This window comes from Podarcis pityusensis (assembly GCF_964106645.2).
Source record: "Podarcis pityusensis genome assembly, chromosome: 9".
Classification (NCBI taxonomy): domain Eukaryota; kingdom Metazoa; phylum Chordata; class Lepidosauria; order Squamata; family Lacertidae; genus Podarcis; species Podarcis pityusensis.
Window position 1 is genome coordinate 27,892,285 of NC_138034.1, and position 19,999 is coordinate 27,912,283.

Here is a 19,999-nt window from a genome sequence, read left to right on the forward strand (position 1 = left end):
TAGCTTTTGTTGGGGGGTGGGTGGAGTTTTACGTGGAATTATATCAGCTGCTGAGAAGGATATTTTTGTTATCATTCTAATGCTTATACAATCTGGCTTTACATATTTTACAGTTGCTTTTCTGCAAAGCAGCAAATGAATAAAATATACATGATTATTACAAGGAAGGCTTCCTAAATCACCATAGGCCTACAAGAAGGTTAAGAGCAAAATGGAATATAGATGTTCAGTTCTTTTATTTACAGTGCTTTAATTAGAGCATTTCTTGTACTTGGTACAGTAGTATAGCCATTTTTGGTGTAATAGCAGTGGTGAGATCTTAGACTAATAGACTCTAGCCACTGCACAGAATGGGAATACATAATTTATTTCACAAAGGTGGTTGGAGATCTTCTAATTTATGAGGGGGGTGAAGCAAATCCACAAGGGAGTAACTAATGGACGTCAATAAAGAATAGAAATAATATATCCAGGCTGACCATAAACCAATACAGTATTAGCTTTATACAGTAGTTAAATATGTAAGTTTCCTTTTAGATATTCTTCTTACCCTAAATCTCTAATGAGCTCCATTCCCCATTTCTTCCCCCATTCAGCCTCATAAAATGTAAAGTATTTGCACCAAACACTCCTTCTATCAGAGTGTTTTGAATATTTGCCTTATTAGACATACTGCAGCTTCTTAAAAGGTTCATAGCTGAAGGAAAGGCCCTGATTCTACTTCTCATAAACACTTTCACTTCTAGGATATAAACTTTAAACCAAGCCATGATGGTAGATGTTATCATGTAGTATCTCTGTGTGTGCAAGTATGAAATGGTTAAGCTGCCATGACGGCCAAATATATGGCCAAAGATGTGAACAGTAGTGGCCTGTGGGGGGTGGGGTGTCACCTCATGGCACTGGTATTGTTGCAGCTTACTTGCATAGGGTTTGGGAGAGACAGTGTAGCTATGAAGTCAGGGCTATGCAGGCATACTGGGGGAGCCAATCTGGCATTCCTGTGCAGCCTTGACCTCATCTCATCTCAGCCTTGCCCCATCCCAGTTCTGTTCAGGTAAGCTGCAGTGGTGTTGCTCTTGGAAGGTTAGCTCTGCAACTCTGCCCCACCATTCAAGCCGCTACTAGATGGGGTAGAAATGAATGGATGATGGAAAGTAAAAGGGAGGACTCTCTCATCATCTATTAAGTGCCTTGGGAACAACAACTGGAAAACCAGTTTGGAAGAGATATATTGTGAGCTTCCTGGGCACATCTGGTTGGCCACTATGGGAAACTGGACGTCATGGACCTTTGATATGATCCAGCAGGATTCTTAGTATGTTCTTATAGTGGTGGGTGAGCTTGTGAGGGCTGGTCTGAAACATCCACTTGTAATATTTAACAAAAATATACATTTGCCAAATAGGATATGAAATGGAGAGACAGTATTGTATGCTATATTTAGTATCACGAGAACATATTAATTACCAATACTCTCCTTTACATGGGTAGCCTGACTAGTGCATAAAATTCAAACAGGACACTACAGAACAGAAGTTGCCTCTTCAGCTTTTGTAGCTGGAGTTAGTTAGGCTATTACGTATAATAGGGTTCCTTCATTTATCATACAAGGATGTGGCAGGGCTTGGTTAGGCACAAAGGCAGAGCTACAGTGTTTAGATACATTATCTATCAGATACTGCCACCCTCCCATCCCCTACTCCAGCTAGAAAGAAATACACACAGTAAGCTTAGAAATATTTCGATCCCATGTCAGATAGAAAGTATCATCATAGAGTTACTATGGAATGCTTCTCATATTGGAATAGTATGTGACTTTCTCTCAATACAAATTCTGTTCGAAAAACTGCAAAACATCTTTTTTTTTGTTATTGTTTAAATCCTCCACAAAAATTGGCAAAGCACATTCTTCATGCAATATTTATCCAAAGTAAACTTAAACTACTTGAAAACAAATTTCCCAGTGCAAATGCAACTGTTTTATAAGATGCACTTTGTGCTGCCTTATAGCAATGATGCTATTTACTGTTATCATAAGAACTGATAGATTTCAATACCAAGCAATTTATATAGGATGCAACCTTGCTAGGCAGGTAACACCACTTGCCCTTGGCTATTATTTAGCCTGACCACAGGCTTCTGGAAACAGCAAAAGCTTTATAAGTGTCAGCTCATGGCTAAATCAATGTTTATGCATGATGTACCTTTGAATAGCAAACACTTGCTGCCTGCAAGCTAAACAATGTTTTTATCTGTTTGCCTATTTCTGGCCCTTCAACCACAGCCCAGGGTGTTGCAAATCGCATTTAGTAACAATTATCAGCTGGCATTTCATGAACAGGAAAGTAGTGTGATTAATGAAAAGTGACACACCAAGATTACTTTGCTCTGCCAGTCTTCTTGGTGAATGGGCAACTCTGTTGAACCAAATCATGACCTTTGTTACCTTCAGTGGGGTCAGTGTGAATGCTAAGTGTTTAGAAGATTAGCTACTACAAATGTTCCAATATTATTTAATGAAGCTTCTACTAATGAACTGCAGGTAGCCAATTAAATATAATGATACAGTTTTCACCTCTCTAGTAAAGGTTGTGTGAAAAACCAAAAAGATTACATTTTGTTGTAAAAATGTCTTTTAAAAAAGCTACCCTAGACCTCTGCTACCATAGGTTTTCACCCACCTTCAAAATCTGCCCACACTTCTCATAGATCATTCTTGACTATCTTAAAAACAACAACTTTGTTTCCAATTCACATTTGATTTCTTGCTCTGCAGCTGTAGCAGTTTCATACATTTTCATTCTAGATCAATGCCATAGCTTGCAGTTAAAGCAGCTACTGATCTTATTACCCACCATGAAGTTTTTAAGTAACTTTATTGTACCCGTAGTAGCGACAGATTGCTTGGCACAGAGTTGAGAGAGAATGTGGCATAAAACAAAAGGGAGTACGTGGGCAGAATAGACACATCTTATAAGATGAATGATTTCATCTGGAAGTGTTCTGGGAACTCCCCCTCTCCTTCTTGTCCTTAAGAGGCCAGAAGAGTAAGCAAGTAAAACTGAGAGAGAGAGAGGATTGTAGGCAGTTTTGGCTCATGAAGAGCTTGTATACTGTAGATTTCAATACTAGGTATTATGCAAGCCATGAGCATGCTGTATCATACTGAATCGCATATTATTCTATGTGATGTTATGGTCCAGTGGATTTGGTATACAGACAACAGGGTTTGCCAGTGGATACTTTAGTGTCTGTATGATACATGGTTTATTTACACACATATAAAACCTGAGCCTATAATGGAAGGGTTCACAGCATCAGCACCCCATAGCCCCAGCCTTGGATTTCAGGAGAAATCAGCCATGGCTCACTCCACTTTTTCCAGCCTGCAACCATTTTTTCTCTAGGTCACATCACATACACTTTTTACTTTAAACTCTGGCATTGTATTTCTAACTCTCTAAGAGCTGAAGGAGAAGCCCCACCCATTTGTCCTCTGGCACAAAGCCCCCTCTCCTTGCTTTCTTAATGGTCCATCACATTTTCTTTGTTTTTTTAATGGCTCATCACCCCAGGTGATTGCCCGTTCATGAAACTAGCCTGGCCTATATTTTAACACTTGCTGATTTGAGGAGTTCAGCGTCTGGCACCCAGTTTAATACTCCAAGCCTTGATTAAATTCTAACACTTACTAGATCTAGGAATTATAGGTGTCTGGAACCCCCCAACTCATAACAGGCATGTTTCTGCTCAGACTTTGAGTCTGAATGGGTTGGATCAGTATACTCTACGGTACATAAGTCAGGTTAAAAAGCATTTGGGTTAACAGTTGTTGCACTGGATAGGTGTCAACTAATATATTGTCGAAAAACATGACACACATACACGCACAAAGGTTTTGCTTTTGAAGAGCAGGGTATGCCCAGTCATTTGTGTGGTTGGCATCCTGAGCTACAGGACTAGGCAATCAAGTGGGCAATCCTCTGACTGGGTTGGGTTTCCTTAATCTGTTCATGCTGGCACAATCATCTCTGCATCCTTGGTGATGATGGCTTAGTTGACAGGGTTAGCATTCTGCCTCTTGACAGTCTGTTGTTGTTTAGTTGTTTAGTCGTGTCCGACTCTTCGTGACCCCATGGACCAGAGCACGCCAGGCACTTCTGTCTTCCACTGCCTCCCACAGTTTGGTCAGACTCATGTTTGTAGCTTCAAAGACACTATCCACCCATCTCATCCTCTGTCGTCCCCTTCTCCTTGTGCCCTCCATCTTTCCCAACATCAGGGTCTTTTCCAGGGAGTCTTCTCTTCTCATGAAGACTCCCTGGAAAAGACAGTCTACTCAGCCCTTACTAAATAACTGAATTGGTGCCTTCTACCTTGCTAGGCTCCTCTCCAGAATCCAATTCCTTTATTTCACATTCTCTTCTCATTCCTTCTCCCACTCTGACTGCTCTGTCCCACCAATACATCTCCGCAGGGTTCATGACAATGAGGAGAAACAGAAAGGGTGAGTTGGGAGGGCCTGAGTGGAATTCCAGCTAAACCAAAGCCCAGTAGGAAGAAGGGGCTGAAGAGGCTGGTAGTTCACAGGGTAAGGCCTCAAACTATACCTAACTGATATTCCAACAAGAACTGCTGGATTGTATATGGGCAGTGGGGTAAATTGTGATGTAATTCCATCTCCCTAATAAATGACTGAACAGAAAAATCCAATGGTTAAAGCTATTTGTGTGAAGGAAGAGAAGTGCCAGGGGCACAGACACAGGGCTTTTGATGTACTCCTGACCGTGGAACTCCAACAACAAGTATTAGCATTTTTTGCAATATATCACTATCAGCTTTCTCTTTGTACAACAGGATATCCCCTTCCTCTCCTTCCCCCTTCAGTCTCCATGCACCCCAACCCTCCGGATAAGATTTTTGAGGGTGCATGGGGCACTACAGGGGAAGGAGAGGAAGGAGATGTCCTCCTGTACTACTCATGTAACCACAACATTGGATACAACCTGAAGAATTTATTTCAGACAGTGTCAGTACCTTAACACATAGAATTGCAGTATCGTAGAGCTGGAATGGCCCACAAGGGTCATCTAGTCCCTTGCAATACAGGAATCTTTGGCTCAGTGTGGGGCTTGAACCCACAATCCTGAGATTAAGAGTCTCATGTTCTACTGACTGAGCTATCCCTTGCAAACTATTCTCAAAACAAAAAAATTCCTTCCAGTAGCACCTTAAAGACCAACTATGTTAGTTCTTGGTATGAGCTTTCGTGTGCAAGCACACTTCTTCAGATACACTGAAACAGAAGTTGCCAGACCCTTCTATATAGTGAGAAGGTGGGGAGGGGTATTACTCAGAAGGGTGGTGGGAATGGGTGATTGGCAGATAGCTGAGATGAGCCAGTTGACGACTCTCAACGACTGCAATAGGTCTTACAGGAAAAAGCAAGGGGTGAGAAGGTGAGAAATGGCTTTGTCATGTATAATGAGATAAGAATCCAATGTCTTTGTTCAGGCCAGGTCTCTCCATGGTTTTAAGTTTGGTAATGAGTTGTAATTCAGCAGCTTCTCTTTCCAGTCTATTTCTGAAATTCCTTTGTAGTAAAACAGCTACTTTGAGATCTTGTATAGAATGTCCTGGGAGACTGAAGTGTTCTCCTACTGGTTTCTCTGTCTTGTGATTCTTGATGTCAGATTTGTGTCCGTTTATTCTTTGGCGTAAGGTTTGGCCTGTTTGTCCAATATAGAGAGCTGAAGGACACTGTTGGCATTTGATGGCATACACAATGTTAGACGATGAGCAATTAAACAGTCCCGAGATGGTATGTGTGATGTTGTTGGGGCCAGTAATGGTGTTGTCTGGGTGTATGTGACAGCAAAGTTGGCATCTGGGTTTATTGCAGGCTCTGGTGCCAGTGTCCGTGTTAGTGTCCGTGTAACTGAAACTATTCTCAAATATGGAAACAGTTAAATTAGCGCCACCATGCAACCATATTGACTTTATCTCTCAGGTGAAAATCACTGGTTAGTGATATTTTCTGATAGCATCTCATTAGAATAAATTAGAACATATGAATAATTTAGGGAGGAAATATATTCATTCATAAAAACTGCAACTATTCCCCATTGTTCACAACAATTTAATACTGCATACTGTTACAGGGCAAAACACATAGCTGGATTGGTAATAAAAATCAACTGTGTATGGAAAACACTTATTCAACAATTACTCCTTTTTGAATATGCTTACTGTGGAAATATATATATATATATATATATAGCCGTGATTATAAATATGATCACTTACTTCTAAATGCTATCTTGCAATTTACACATAATGGTTCCAAGGGAACCTGTAAAGCACAGTAAATCATAAAATTCATTTTGTTTTGCATCAGGTCATTTATCCATTCTACAACTAATCACCCCATTCCAAAATTCAATAAACCTAAATACTTGGATTTATGATGCTTTGTCACAATTGAAAAGGGAATATCAACAATGTGCAATTAGAAGGCTATTGCAACTTAAAGACAAGCACCTAGTTGAAAACAATTAAAAAGACTCTGCAGCAATAATTATTTCCACAGTGTTAGAAAATAAAACAAATTAAAACTGATTTAATTTCTGCTTTGAGAGATAGAGGAAAACACTAATTTAGATACTTTAAAACACTGAAACTGTTCTGAATTAAAACTTAAAAGCTGAATGAAGAGGGCTTTCAACTGTTCTATATTGCATTTAAAATGTACTTCCAGGTTATTTTTTTTAAGTATTTGCTACCCAATAACTGCTATTACAGTTCCTGGCACTTTTATTTTCTAAATAAATGGAAATAATTTGGTTGACAGAATTGATACAACAAAATAAAATCACCCTACTATTTCAGTACCGATTACTAAAGTGCTACTGAGATCATTAAAGAAAATTCAACCAACTACAAGTTTCCATTTGAGTGAACTTGTTAGCCATTTAGAATTCATTCTCCTTATTCTGTGATTCACTCATACAGATTTACTTTTAACACTTCTGTTGCTATACTACAGTAGTTTCTATAGAACACACCAAGCTTAATATAGGGATTTAGTATTGTGCATATTTGCTTCCATATATAAATTACCTTTTACCATTCAGTACAGTGGTACCTCAGGTTAAGTACTTAATTCGTTCCGGAGCTCCGTACTTAACCTGAAACTGTTCTTAACCTGAAGCACCACTTTAGCTAATAGGGCCTCCTGCTGCTGCCATGCCACCGGAGCCCGATTTCTGTTTTTATCCTGAAGCAAAGTTCTTAACCTGAAGCACTATTTCTGGGTTAGCGGAGTGTGTGACCTGAAGCGTATGTAACCCGAGGTACCACTGTATTTGTGTAAATCAGTATCTGCTCTTCTAGCACTTTTACTGCAATGCTGGCTTTCCCATATGGTTTTTAAATCTTATTTTTCATATATATAACAGCAGGCAAAGCAAACAGTATGCATTTAGAAGTAAACAACAATTGGCAGACATGGGGCTATGAAAAAGCCATACGTTTTCTTTGAAAAGACCACAAAAAAGCATCAGATTGTCAGAGTTACTAAAGGTCTGGATACTTCAGTTGCCCCCTTAATTAAATTCTTAGAAGTAATCAGATGCAAGATGACAAATGGTAAGAAGAGAACATACCACCGCTGAATAATTTTATCATTAATTCCTATAACTGTCAATCCACGAAGGGCTATTTTTTATATGTCACCTAAATCACAGAAGCTGGTACCATTTTCAGTGATTCATGTTAGCCTAGTTACATGATTTACCACTAAATTATTTCACTTCCTGAGGTTTTTTTTGGGGGGGGGGCTTGCCTTTATGTGATTTATCCATGATTTGAATGAGCAAAGCTTTCAAGATGAGCACTGATCACTGTTATTACCCTGTATCCCATGTTATATTTGTAACAATTCCTTCATGTTTTCAGAATGACAATTAGTACTTCTAGACTTTGGATAAAATGTTACAAACTTCCAGGTGTCTGTTTCGTTTCTTCAGACTACAACAACCTGCAACACTACACTAACAATGCCTTCTTACAAAGCAGACTGCCACACCTGCAATGATTTAAGACTTCAATACATCTTCATCTATATTTTTCCTTTTGAGGAAAAATTGTAATTGTCTAAGTTTTCCCTTAAATCTTCTTTCTCAGACTGTGAAATGCTACTATCTAAATTTAACTATCACAACCTGAATCCTTTATTCTCTTACAGTAGGGACCAGATACATCAAACTGTCTTTAATGATATCCATCAAATAGGATGACATTTCATTTGGGAAATCCAGTGAAAATGAAGGAACATGCAATGGGGTAACATTAAATCTTTGGTACGTAGCTTATGACAAAAGGTGGCAGGTTTATCAGAGCACAGATCAGGTACTTGTACATTACATCAATTCATCGTCTTGATAGCCCACTGAATGAATCTTACTGTTTATATCACAAGAGATATAACAGGGATGTTTCAAGTACAAATATATTTATACTTGTGTGGCATTCAACTGACTTATGGTCCATTCCAAGGACTTCTTCTCACATTATGTTTTATTATTGTCCACACACAAATGAGTACAAAAACGCACAAAATTGCTTGCATGTATCAGAGGCTTTGCCACTTCAACTGCACATAATCAGTGGCTGAGGAAATTTGAAGTCCAAACTATAAGTTCTCAGAGGGCAAATTTGCAAAACAATCTTATTGTACTTTGTTAAATGTAGTTTATATTACAATCAATGGGTCTTATGTTAGTCACACCTCATTTTTCACATTGATTTCAATGGACTATCCATGAATGCAACTACTTTAGGGGTCAATCCTAACTTTGTCTACTTGAATTCAGTGGGCTTTACTCCTAGGTAAGAGTGAGGATTTCTGACTTAGTCTGTACCCAACATATAATTATTTTAACAGTAAATGAAAGCTGGCTTAGAAAATGTGTTCTTTTTATCTCTAGCTCAGCAGATAGTTAAAAGCAACATTCTGGATGTTGCAATGTCTCCTGAAAAGATGCAGAGGGGTAAAGGGGATATAATCTTGTTTATTTTACAGCAGGAAATGCTGAAGTCAGGATGCTCAGCCAAGTGGCATTAACTTTTATGGGTCAAGGTACACATTCAACTAAGCTCATGCTCACAACAGGGAATGTGAGGGACAGTGACACCTATCAACAAAACTTCAAATCAGTGTTTTGGAATAAGTTCATTTTTCCCCATGAGTACAAGCCATCAACTAGTTACTCACAGGGAAAAATATTTTCCTATTGGAGCTTGAAAACAAAACAAGCAATAGAATGAAGATAAAAGTGATGATGTTGCTTAAAGAAAAATGCTGTTGACTGTCCAGAATTAAGTCTGCAGGTTTTATCACATGTGAAAATTATAGTATGTTGTTAAGGAGCTATGTTATGGTAACACAATATATCCACATTCTCAGTTTTTGTTGACATTGTTTTTGCATTCAGGTCTGGTAGCTTCACATTTCCCCACCACTTGGGTTCATGCATATGCAACAGAATGCTGATAACACCAATCCCTAAATGCTCTTGAGCTTCCCTGGCTCTGAACCAAAGTAGTAAAGGTTTTCATTGATGTTGACAAGAAAGGAGAGCGATAGATAGATAGATAGATAGATAGATGGATGGATAGATAGATGATAGATAGAACACACACACGTGTGATTGTTTCATGAGCAAGTGTAATAATGACTTACATCACACCTGCTTTTTGCGAATGATATTGTATCAATATTAATATGATATATATTATTTGACTTTTTAAAGAATATTTATTTAAAATGAAGAACTCTGCAGATAATATATCTTGAAGTCTTTCTTTCTTTCTTTCCAGGATATACTAATGAAAACGTCATTACTTTTATATCTATTCATTTTCACATGTGCATCAGCAGCCAACAATTATAGTGTTAGGAAATGGGTCACTTTTCACCTCTGTGGCCAAATTTAGTAACCAGAGCTTCACATGTTATATGGTGACAAATAATAAATGTGACAGGAAGCTAAAGCCAATATCAGCTATCTGGGAACATCTATCTGTACAACACATGCATAATTATGGACAAATTTGACCTCCAATTACAACATTTGTTGTCTACATATATGTTCTCTTAATTAGTAGCTGGAACTTAGTAAAGAAAATAGCAATGAATCCATTGAGTGTGCTAGTATGTCCCTATAAAGAGAACTGAAAGAACATAAATGCTCTTGTTTTCATTGACTTTTACATAGACATAGTTTATTTAATGTACTGCATAATTTGCTTTTCTATAATTTGATGCAAGCACCTGAATATGGCTATGCTTTAATTCATTCATTCATTTTAACAATGCATATACCTCTTAGCTCTTTATGGTTTACAAAGATTTCAGTGAACAGGTCCTTGAGACAGCTTCAGCCCAAATTGTTTAGGGTCTTGTAAAGTAATACGAGAATCTTGAACCTTACCAAGTAATGTATGGGCAGCCAGTGCAGCCTTTTGAGCACTGGATTAATGTGCTGTGCTGTCTGTTCCCATCAACAGTCAAGCTGTGGTGTTTTTCACTGCAGTGGGGTAGCCCCAGATAGAGCACACTGCAATAAATGAGTGTAGGGTTTGCCAGTGCATGGATCACTGCAGCCAAGAACAGCCAGAATTGACATAGCAGCTGTAGCTGATAAGACACTCCTAGCCACTGAGGCCTTATGTCTTTTGGATGGATAATACTTACACATGAAATTTTAACTAATTTCCCTTCTAACTTACAAAAATGAGAAAACAATATTAAATATAGTGGTCTATTACATTTCTAGATGATTACTTTTAGTTAGTTTGTATATTATTGTATGTGATTTTGTAAGTTTGTGGCATTGATGTAAATTCCTTGGTGCGTAAGACAAGAAAGAAAGAAAGAAAGAAAGAAAGAAAGAAAGAAAGAAAGAAAGGCTAATGATGATGTTCATGATATAAATGGTCAATGTAGCCAAGAGCCATTTCTTGTGGTACTGCAGGAGTTTTTGTAAAACATTAAGTGCCCAGAATTACAGGGCTTTTCCCTGTGGAAGGTTGAAATATATCAATCAACTAATTTCACATAATTATAGTAGGAAATGAAGGATAATTATAATGACATCATTTCTTTCCTTTTAGGAAGTGCTAGATGTCATGGGAGGATGATCCAATAAACTACATTATGAAATGGATGATAAAATAGGCATAAATTCTTCAAAAACTTTCATGCTGAGAAAGTACAAAACATTTATTTTTATTATATTGTACCTGCTTTTCTGTTTCTGAACTTGCTTTAGCATATGCATATCTGCATGCATATCATTATTTGTTTGCATTCATACATCTGCAATATATTGAATAAAAGCAGTTTCAGACACATAGTAGCAATATTTTCATCAGAGCTCATTTGGTTTGGAGTTCTGCACTGCCAACAATTCTGCACAATGCTCATTTGTATTTAAAGAAATCCAGAAGCAGCTGGGCCACAAAGAATAGCTGCAACAGTAGTTTGTATTGTGTATTATTGAGTACAGTGAATTGAGTTTGCCCAAGTATACAAAAGGGCATGGTGAGTCAGGGAAGGAAAAAAAGCATACTGATGTTATTTGGCTGATTTCCAGTTTTGCTGCTGCTCTATTGTCCCCCAAACAAAGATATGCAGTCACTAAAATGTCATGATAAGTCAGACAAGTCGTACAAATCTACAATGCTTTAAAGTTAAAATTAATCTGAGATATACCCAGTAGTTGATCAGTAAATATGTTTAATGTTTTAATATGAAGCTTCTCAGGGGACATTATCAGTCATTACAAACATGCATAAGAAAAGCAATGCAGTCCAGTTTTTAGAAAGCAATTACAAATACTTATTTTAGGTGAAATCCAGTTAAACAAATGGTTGTACTGGTTATGGTAACACTGGAGCATGGGGAACTATTTCACTGTTCATAACGTATAGTATGTATTTTATGCAGCTTAAGATGATGCATAGTAACATGGGTCATAGACCTTGCTGCAGATGATGGAACACATGTCAGTGTCTAACTGTGATGCACATGCAGGTTCACTAGGAACCTTGTATCAGAAGAAGATACTTTTCATCCAAATAAAAGTTGCTCTGCCAAAGCTGAGCAGATGGGGATATTAATACTTGCTGATTGCCAATCTCTCTTTTCTAATGAGTCTTTTATTATTTATTATAGTTATCATATATTATCCTTTTTGTAGCAAAGGAAGAAACCAGAGAGGGCAAACCCATGGGCCTATGTGTTTTCCCCCACAGGGCTAAAAACAGTTTCAAGGGAGATCCAGAATATAAAATAATATGGCACAGGGAGGAAAATGTTAGTCCCCTTTCCTAATACCTTGTCCCCAGTTCAATTCTGGAGCTTCTGTGGCTGCTTTAACCTTTGTAAAAATGGCGAGAAATCTCATTATGGCTCTCCTGACATCACATCGAGTTTGGCCCTTACTGTAAATTGAATTAAAATATATTTCTATAATTTATACCAAGGGTAGATAACCCTCACTTCATAAAGTAGCCCACCAAGCAATTTTTTCTGCGTTCTCCAAGACTCCACCAATTTTGACAGGGGAAAAGCAAAGTAGACACAGATGGGGGAGAGGGAGGAAAGTAAATTAGATACAGCACTGGAGTGGGTGGCCCTGATGACAATGCAAATCATCCTCTCTCTGGTCAATAGACTGATAATTTAATGAGCAGAGATGGAGTGAACACCCCTCCTCAACTGAACTTCATCAATCAGCTGAGAGGAGAGGACTATGTAGCTTTATTATTGCTTGCCTATTATTGTGTGCATGTGAGAGTGTGGGGTGGCCACACTCACCACTGGCCTGAAGACTCGGGAAGATGAGCCAAGGGTGAATACAACCCTCAGACCAAAAATGGTTAACCACCTCTGCTTTATACTGTACTTTACTTGTATTTGGTGGCACATTAGAGTTTACTGTGTGTCTGCAGCTGTTTGAATTCCCAATTAAATTGTGCAGTTCACAAGATGTTATCCTCAAACAACCCCAGTCTTGACACTTTTCCCAACACAGGGTTTACCCAACACAGGGATGATCCAGTAAGTTGTAGGAAATCAGGCTCCAAAACACTCCACTTGGGGATGTAGATTTGTTTTGATGTTTTGGGGCACAACTATCACTTGCTTCTACTCCCCCCTTTCACACACACTACTTTCTCAATGCTTTCATTTATTTTCTGGCTATGCTCCTAACTAGTTCCATTGCACTCCTGAATGGAAGAGTATCCGCCCCACACCCTTTGAATCCCTCGGATTTCACAAAACCAGAAAATGCACAAGCAAACCACATAAAAAAAAGTCAGATATATTGGGCAGCAGTCTGAAAACTGTGTGCTGCAAATTTACTGCTCTTTTCATTTCTTTTCCAGCATGCTACTTAGGGTGTTTTAGGAGCACTCTCTTGCTCTCTCATCTTTTGATCCTCAGATTTGCACAAAACCAGAAAATTCACAAGCAAATTTACAGGCACCTGTGTGCTTTTCACATTTTTTGGATGGGGATTAAAACAAAAACAAAAACACCCCAAGGTGTACATGCAACTATCTGTGTGAATACCATATCATTACTTAATAGGTAGAAAAGTACTGACAAATTAGAAGGCAGGAACAAAACCAAAATGGAACACCTCCCAGTACAAATGGGACAGATCAAAGTTTCCCAAAATATGTACAGTTGTGGACTATTCTGATCTAATATGAATGGGAGGAAGTAGATTAACAACTAAAACAAAATGCTCAAATGTGGATAAGTATCAGCAGATTCCTAAGCCAACTATACTGTACTGCAAATTCTAAGGCTTATTTTCAAAGGAATAAAATATAGATATTGAACACTTTTTAAAATAACGGGCTTCCATCTATTTCCCATTTTCTATTGTTTCTGGCTGAACAAATGAACCACCAGATAAAGTTTCAATATGAGGCAGTGGGTAGCTGGTGTGTTAGAACCAAGAAAATACATTTGGGGGGGGGGGGCGGACATACTTTACTTTGAAGTTCATTTACTTGGAAAATATTTAATTTGGAATACAAGCCCAATCTCATTAAAGACAATTATTTGTAGCTGCCAGATAACTGCCCAGGTTAGCATAAGAAAGAAGGAAGCAAAAGTAATATTACTTGAGAATGGAGAGAAATCTCATTTCTAGGGGAGGTGGGTAGCCTTCAACTCATAACTGAAAAAATATAGCAGTTGAGCTATAACATACTTCTGAACACAGAACATACAACTTCCCTTCCACCCATGAACACTGTCTTCCTGATTTGTAAAACGCTTCAGGAAATCAAGCAGATTTCTTATCACTTTGGTTTATTTTTTTTCCACCTTGTCTTCCTTTGACAGCAAGTGCGAATTTCCCCCTTCCAAACCTTAGTCAACTGTGTTTAGTTGTAAAGGGTAATGACAAAAGTCTTTTAACACAAAACTTTTGAAAGCTACCTGAAGTAACTTTTTTTCCAGCACTGTTTCCCTTGCCCAAAGAAATGGCATCATTTGCACCTCTATGAATTGGTTCCAAAACTATTTTTTCCACTGCAGAAAAGTCTACCCGTTTTGCAAGAACTCCAGGTTGTTCACTGCTTGGCCTATCCATGTACGTGTATTTCTTGTGGTGTCAAAGGGAAAAAGATACAATAGCAACATTCCTTAGTCCTGGGTGGTCTGCAGCACCAACTAATGCCCTCGGGATACTAGCATAAACCACAGAAGATCCCATTCCAATTGCTTGGAATGCCCAAGCTTTAAATGAACCACAAGGAAAGTATCTATTTAAATTTCCCTCCCACCTCACAAAGCAATCTCAGCCTAGCTTGTGATGGAAGGTTTACTATGGAGGATTTGAGTGGGGGAAAGAATCTGTTGTCTGGCAGAGTTAGGAATAAGGGCTTCCTTTAAGTACCAGGGAGAGAGGCTTATTCTAACAAGCACTTTTGTTTGCTAGTTCATCTTTCCACGTGCTTCTGTAACTTGGTGACCATTGGAGGGGTGTGGCCAAACAAACCAAGGTTAAGTAAGGCTGTTACAGTCAGAGAGAATGTCAAACTATAGTTAAAACAAGCCATGATTTGTAAACCAACAATAAACCATGGCTTCATAGCATGTTCTTTTCTCAGAATATGAACTACAGTCAGTGGGATGGGCTGGGTTTGGATGTTCAGACCAACTATGGCTTAGCATTATGTGCAAACCAGGCCATTATCAACAACCAACAAAATTAGAGAAAATGAGACCCCCTCCCCCCAAGTCTGACCTCTCCCCATTAGCCTTGTATGCTTACTATAATTCTGAGTTCGAAAGGAAATTGATTAAATATAGTTGACAAAATCCAACCATCTGTCATGGGTTAAGGCATCCTGTAAGCAAATCATTCATATAGATGGAGAAGGAAGCTTCATTGTGCATCTATTTGCATGCATAAAGTTTCTTCTTCAGCTGAAATGTTACTGTTACCCATTTTTCATAAGATTATTATTTCTCAGGTCACAACCTTCTTTCTCAGTTCATTTAACTATTCTGTGTCTTGTGTAGCTTCCCTAGCACTTTTGCTCTCTGCTTCCCACAGTACTTAGTACACCACTGTGGGCTTTCTCAGTTTCCTCTTGCCCCAGTTTTCCATCTCTTCTGCCCTAGAAGCTGTGCCACACAACTGTGCAAGCCAGGTGTACACCAGTGTAGCTGGACATGCTATTTTTTCCTCCTTGGTAGTTGTTGGACACAACTAGATGATCAGAGAATGAGATCTGCAACCAGCATGTCATTTCCCCTTGCTTGTGGTGACATGTTCAGAGCCTACATATAGCTCTCTATCCAAACTTTACAACTTCTTAACATCATGCTGGATGATATTCTGTTGTTATTATTATATACCAAATCCAGCATATTCAGAAATAAGATGTCTCCAAATACACCAACTGTAATAGGTGCCCATTACACAGAAAACATCACATTTATGGTATGTGATAAAGCTGTTAATGGGTTTCCCTGTGGTAATTTGTGTACAAGTGTATGCTCTACATGGACACAAGATCATTTCTGTACCCTTTTGCTGTTCTTTTGTTCTCTGGGTCAGCAGCAATCTATATAGTTATAGCACAAAATTATTTTGAGTGTTGATATTGTAAGGTTTCAGGACGAGGATACCAATTTTATTCCATTTAGATATCTAATATCTATGCCATTCCTCTTAAATTCTTTCATATTCAATATATACTTTCATGGAGAACATTTTCTGCACATGTCAGGAGATCACTATCTGTAAATAATGTACCATAGCATTATATTGCTACTTAAATAAATATGTATTATTTATGGTGTCACAGGTGAACTAACTAAAAAAGAGAGAGATGCATTCTGCAAGGAACGTTATTTCAAAAAATAGATTGTCTGGAATGCTGAACATGAGCAGTACAGGTACTGATGTTTAGATTCCTGTTTGCAATAAATGTATTTTGTAATAAAAAAATTCAAATAAACACTGCAATATTAATGTACCTTGTACTTGCCCTAGGCAGCTAAGGCATAAATGCTTCATTTACATTCTGTTCACTGTCTAAAATACATACATTGGTCCTGATCCTGAGTCAAGCAGAATTCCAGTACATCACTGTACTTTAAATAATCTGAAACACCAGATTTACAGTAGTTATTTCTAACAGCTCTTTATGTGAAGGGCCTTTGCATCCCATTCTTCTTCAGTGTAGAAAGCTGAGATGGCACCATCTGTATTTAATGCTTTGCAATAAAGTGTAATCAATAGTTTTGTCCTACATTTCCACGGGATAAGACACAAGCTACATAACAGACCCAGGCATTTTCTTTAGTACTCCCAGCATTTCAGAGGGAGAAAATGTATCCTGATTAATTTGCCTGTAATTGCACAACTCCTTTATAAAGTTCCTCCATACCTTTTCTTAGACATGGCAAAACTAACAGGATCAATTAGTTGAAAATGGAGCTAAAGTACATGGTTCTTAAATTGCATTATAGATCTCTTCCCTGTGAAAAGGGAATAAATGCATCAGTATCTCTTTGTAGTTTAGAACATCAATAATCTTGAATGGAGGGGGGAAATAACAACTAATTGGTCACTTTTTGCAATTGCTTCTACCCACAAATGTGACTGAAATATAACGTATTTTTTAAAATTCATGCACATTATTTTATGCCTATTAAACAGAGCTACTGCTTAATTAAAACTTTGTAAACTGCACTTAATTCAAATGGTATCAATCAATAAACACAATCAATTTACCTTGAATTAGGGAGCTAAGATACTTACTCCCATCCAGCACAAAGAGATTTGTTTGGCTTTGGTTTATTCTCCAATACATTATTTAAACAAGTAACCTGTAATAAACTAAAGCATACCTAAAACTTGTCAAGTATTGAATGTTTACAGTGTTTTACAATATTTATTAACTGAAAAATAATTTTATAACATGGCATCATGGCTTTTAAATACTGAAGGGCTAAAGTTTAATGAGGAAATTTATGCATGTGTCCAAGCCAGAATAGATATTGGGAAAAGGGCCTTATGGAACATGATGTTAGTTGGCCTACCATTACATCCATTGCTTAATTACTCCAGTTTTTACTGCTATCTATAAATTTAATTATTGGATTGCAGTTTTCTTCTTCTCATCTATTTTTAAAACATGCCACCGGCTTTCCCCCAAATCCCTGTGCTTTTCACATACAATAAATAGTTTGGAACTCTGTTCCAGATTGAGAGTTAGATCCTCATCATACATTATATTAGAAGTAAGATGTATACTGCTTGCATGTTGTAGTAACATTCTGGCATTCATCCAATGCCTTCATTTCACCATATGAACTACGGATTAGTAGATCCTCACTGGTGCAACACAGGTACATTTGATCAGATCCAAGATTCAACTTCCTAGTCTGTTTGTTTTTTAAAGACAGGGCAAGGAAAAGGAAGAATTTGGTGTGAGCAAGCAATGCACTAGATCAGGCATCCCCAACCTTCGGTCCTCCAGATGTTTGGGACTACAATTCCCATCATCTCTGACCACTGATCCTGTTAACTAGCGATCATGGGAGTTGTAGGCCAAAACATCTGGAAGGCTGCAGGTTGGGGATGCCTGCACTAGATCCTTCAGTCATCAGAGAAGAACAAAAAACAAACAGCTGCTGAAGGCAATATTGATGACTAATTGAAGAAAGAGGTAGGAACTACAGCTGGAAGCCTTTCTTTACTTAGTAGGCAATGTTCCTTTCAGCACCTGTTGTTGTTTTAAAAAAAACCTCCTCTCACCTTTAAACATCATGCCATCACACAATATTACAATTCCAAAATGTTGTTTGTTTGCTGCAATGTTGTGGAGGCCTGAGGACTTCTGTCACAAATGATAAAAGCACTCTGATGTATGGAACAAATCATATATTTGTTTGGATCCTGCACTACTACTGCACCAAGTGCCCCTATCTGTATCCTCCAAGTAAACAGCTTATTACTGCAGCTTTTTTATCAATAGCATCATTCGATAGTATGGAAAAAGAGTTGAAGATGAAAGCAGGGGCATAAAAAGAGTCTGAAGAAGAGGAGGAGATGGTGGCTTCATAAATGGGAAGGTGAAAAGGGTGCCTAGTAGTTGTAATGTGTGGGATGAGGAAGATGCAGGAAGTTACCATGGGAGTGCTTTGTGTGAAAGCATAGGTTGGACAAAAGGCATGGACATGGGTGTGAAGTTGAAACGGCTTCAGAAATGACATTGGGAAGATGAATAGCAAAGTTGTTAGTTGCATGGGGTGGGAAGGGGAAATTATAGGAGGTTAATATGGGGGTAATGGCAGGGGGTTGGCAAGAGAAGCAAGCAGGGGCATACCCCTAGTAAGTATATGAAAGGCATGCTTGCAAACTGTGGGGTGTGTGTGTGGATAGCCATAGTTCACCTTATGCTGATCACTTACGCATCACCAAGAAAGTGGAAATATATTGTCACAAATTTTCATATAATTTACATATGCTAATGTATATGTATAGGTTCAGAATACACACACAGTGCCTTATCAGTATGAACTTCTGTTTTTGCTGCTGTCTTTTGTTTTGGGGTTGATATGCTGTTCCATAGTCACAGCTCCACTAAAATTCTCTTTCAAGTTTTCTATGAGCAGCATTCATATTGCACCAGGGAAGACACAACCTCCACCAACAAAATTCAAAATGTTGCATGAGCAGACCAGGCCTTAATATGTTTTATCAATATTTTTATTTCTTCTGCAATTGATCCAAGCAAATATCCCATAATTTTACTCCTCTTTGTTTTGCTCTTTAAACGTTGTCTTCTAAAGGACAATGCACTTCCTGAGCAACATGTAAACATACCACACAAATTTTAAGAAACTCGATCCTTTGTCATATACATTTGTATACCATTTCCATCACTTAATCTTTTATTTGTGTGCATGGTCAAGTCCACCATTCAGAAGCAGCCTTTAGCTGCCTTTCAAAATGTACCAAGTTCAAATGAAATTGTTAAAAAGTTGAATGTTGGAGTTCTGCTGAAGAGAAAATGGAACGGATGAAAGTAGATCTACTCAACAAGATTTGTATACATATGTCAGGGCTTTCTTGAGGGTCCCTCAACCCTCAGGAAAGGCTTTGGTAGAGAAGGGGGACAGGAAAGCCCAGCTGCCCATCAAACACCCACTCTTTGTTGGGTGGATATAACCTGTTCTGAACATGCACTGTGCCTGAGGTTTCTCTGAGCCCCAACATTATTTATGCAGAATTCTGACTGGGAGAATAGAACTGCTACCATTCTTTTTTTACTGTGACTCAAGCCCAAATATACGAAACCTTTTATGACTATAATATGTCATTCTTTCTTCTTGATTTAGAAAATATATAACCATCCTTGCTGTCATCTTGATTCTACCTGAAAAACA

At 38.1% G+C, this 19,999-nt stretch overlaps 1 protein-coding gene across 1 annotated transcript in view; it reads right to left on the minus strand.

Moving 5' to 3' along the window:
• Nucleotides 1-19,999, minus strand: part of TENM3 (teneurin transmembrane protein 3) — a 974,114-nt gene that overhangs the window by 689,000 nt on the left and 265,115 nt on the right. The gene's annotated exons all lie outside the window — the stretch shown is intronic.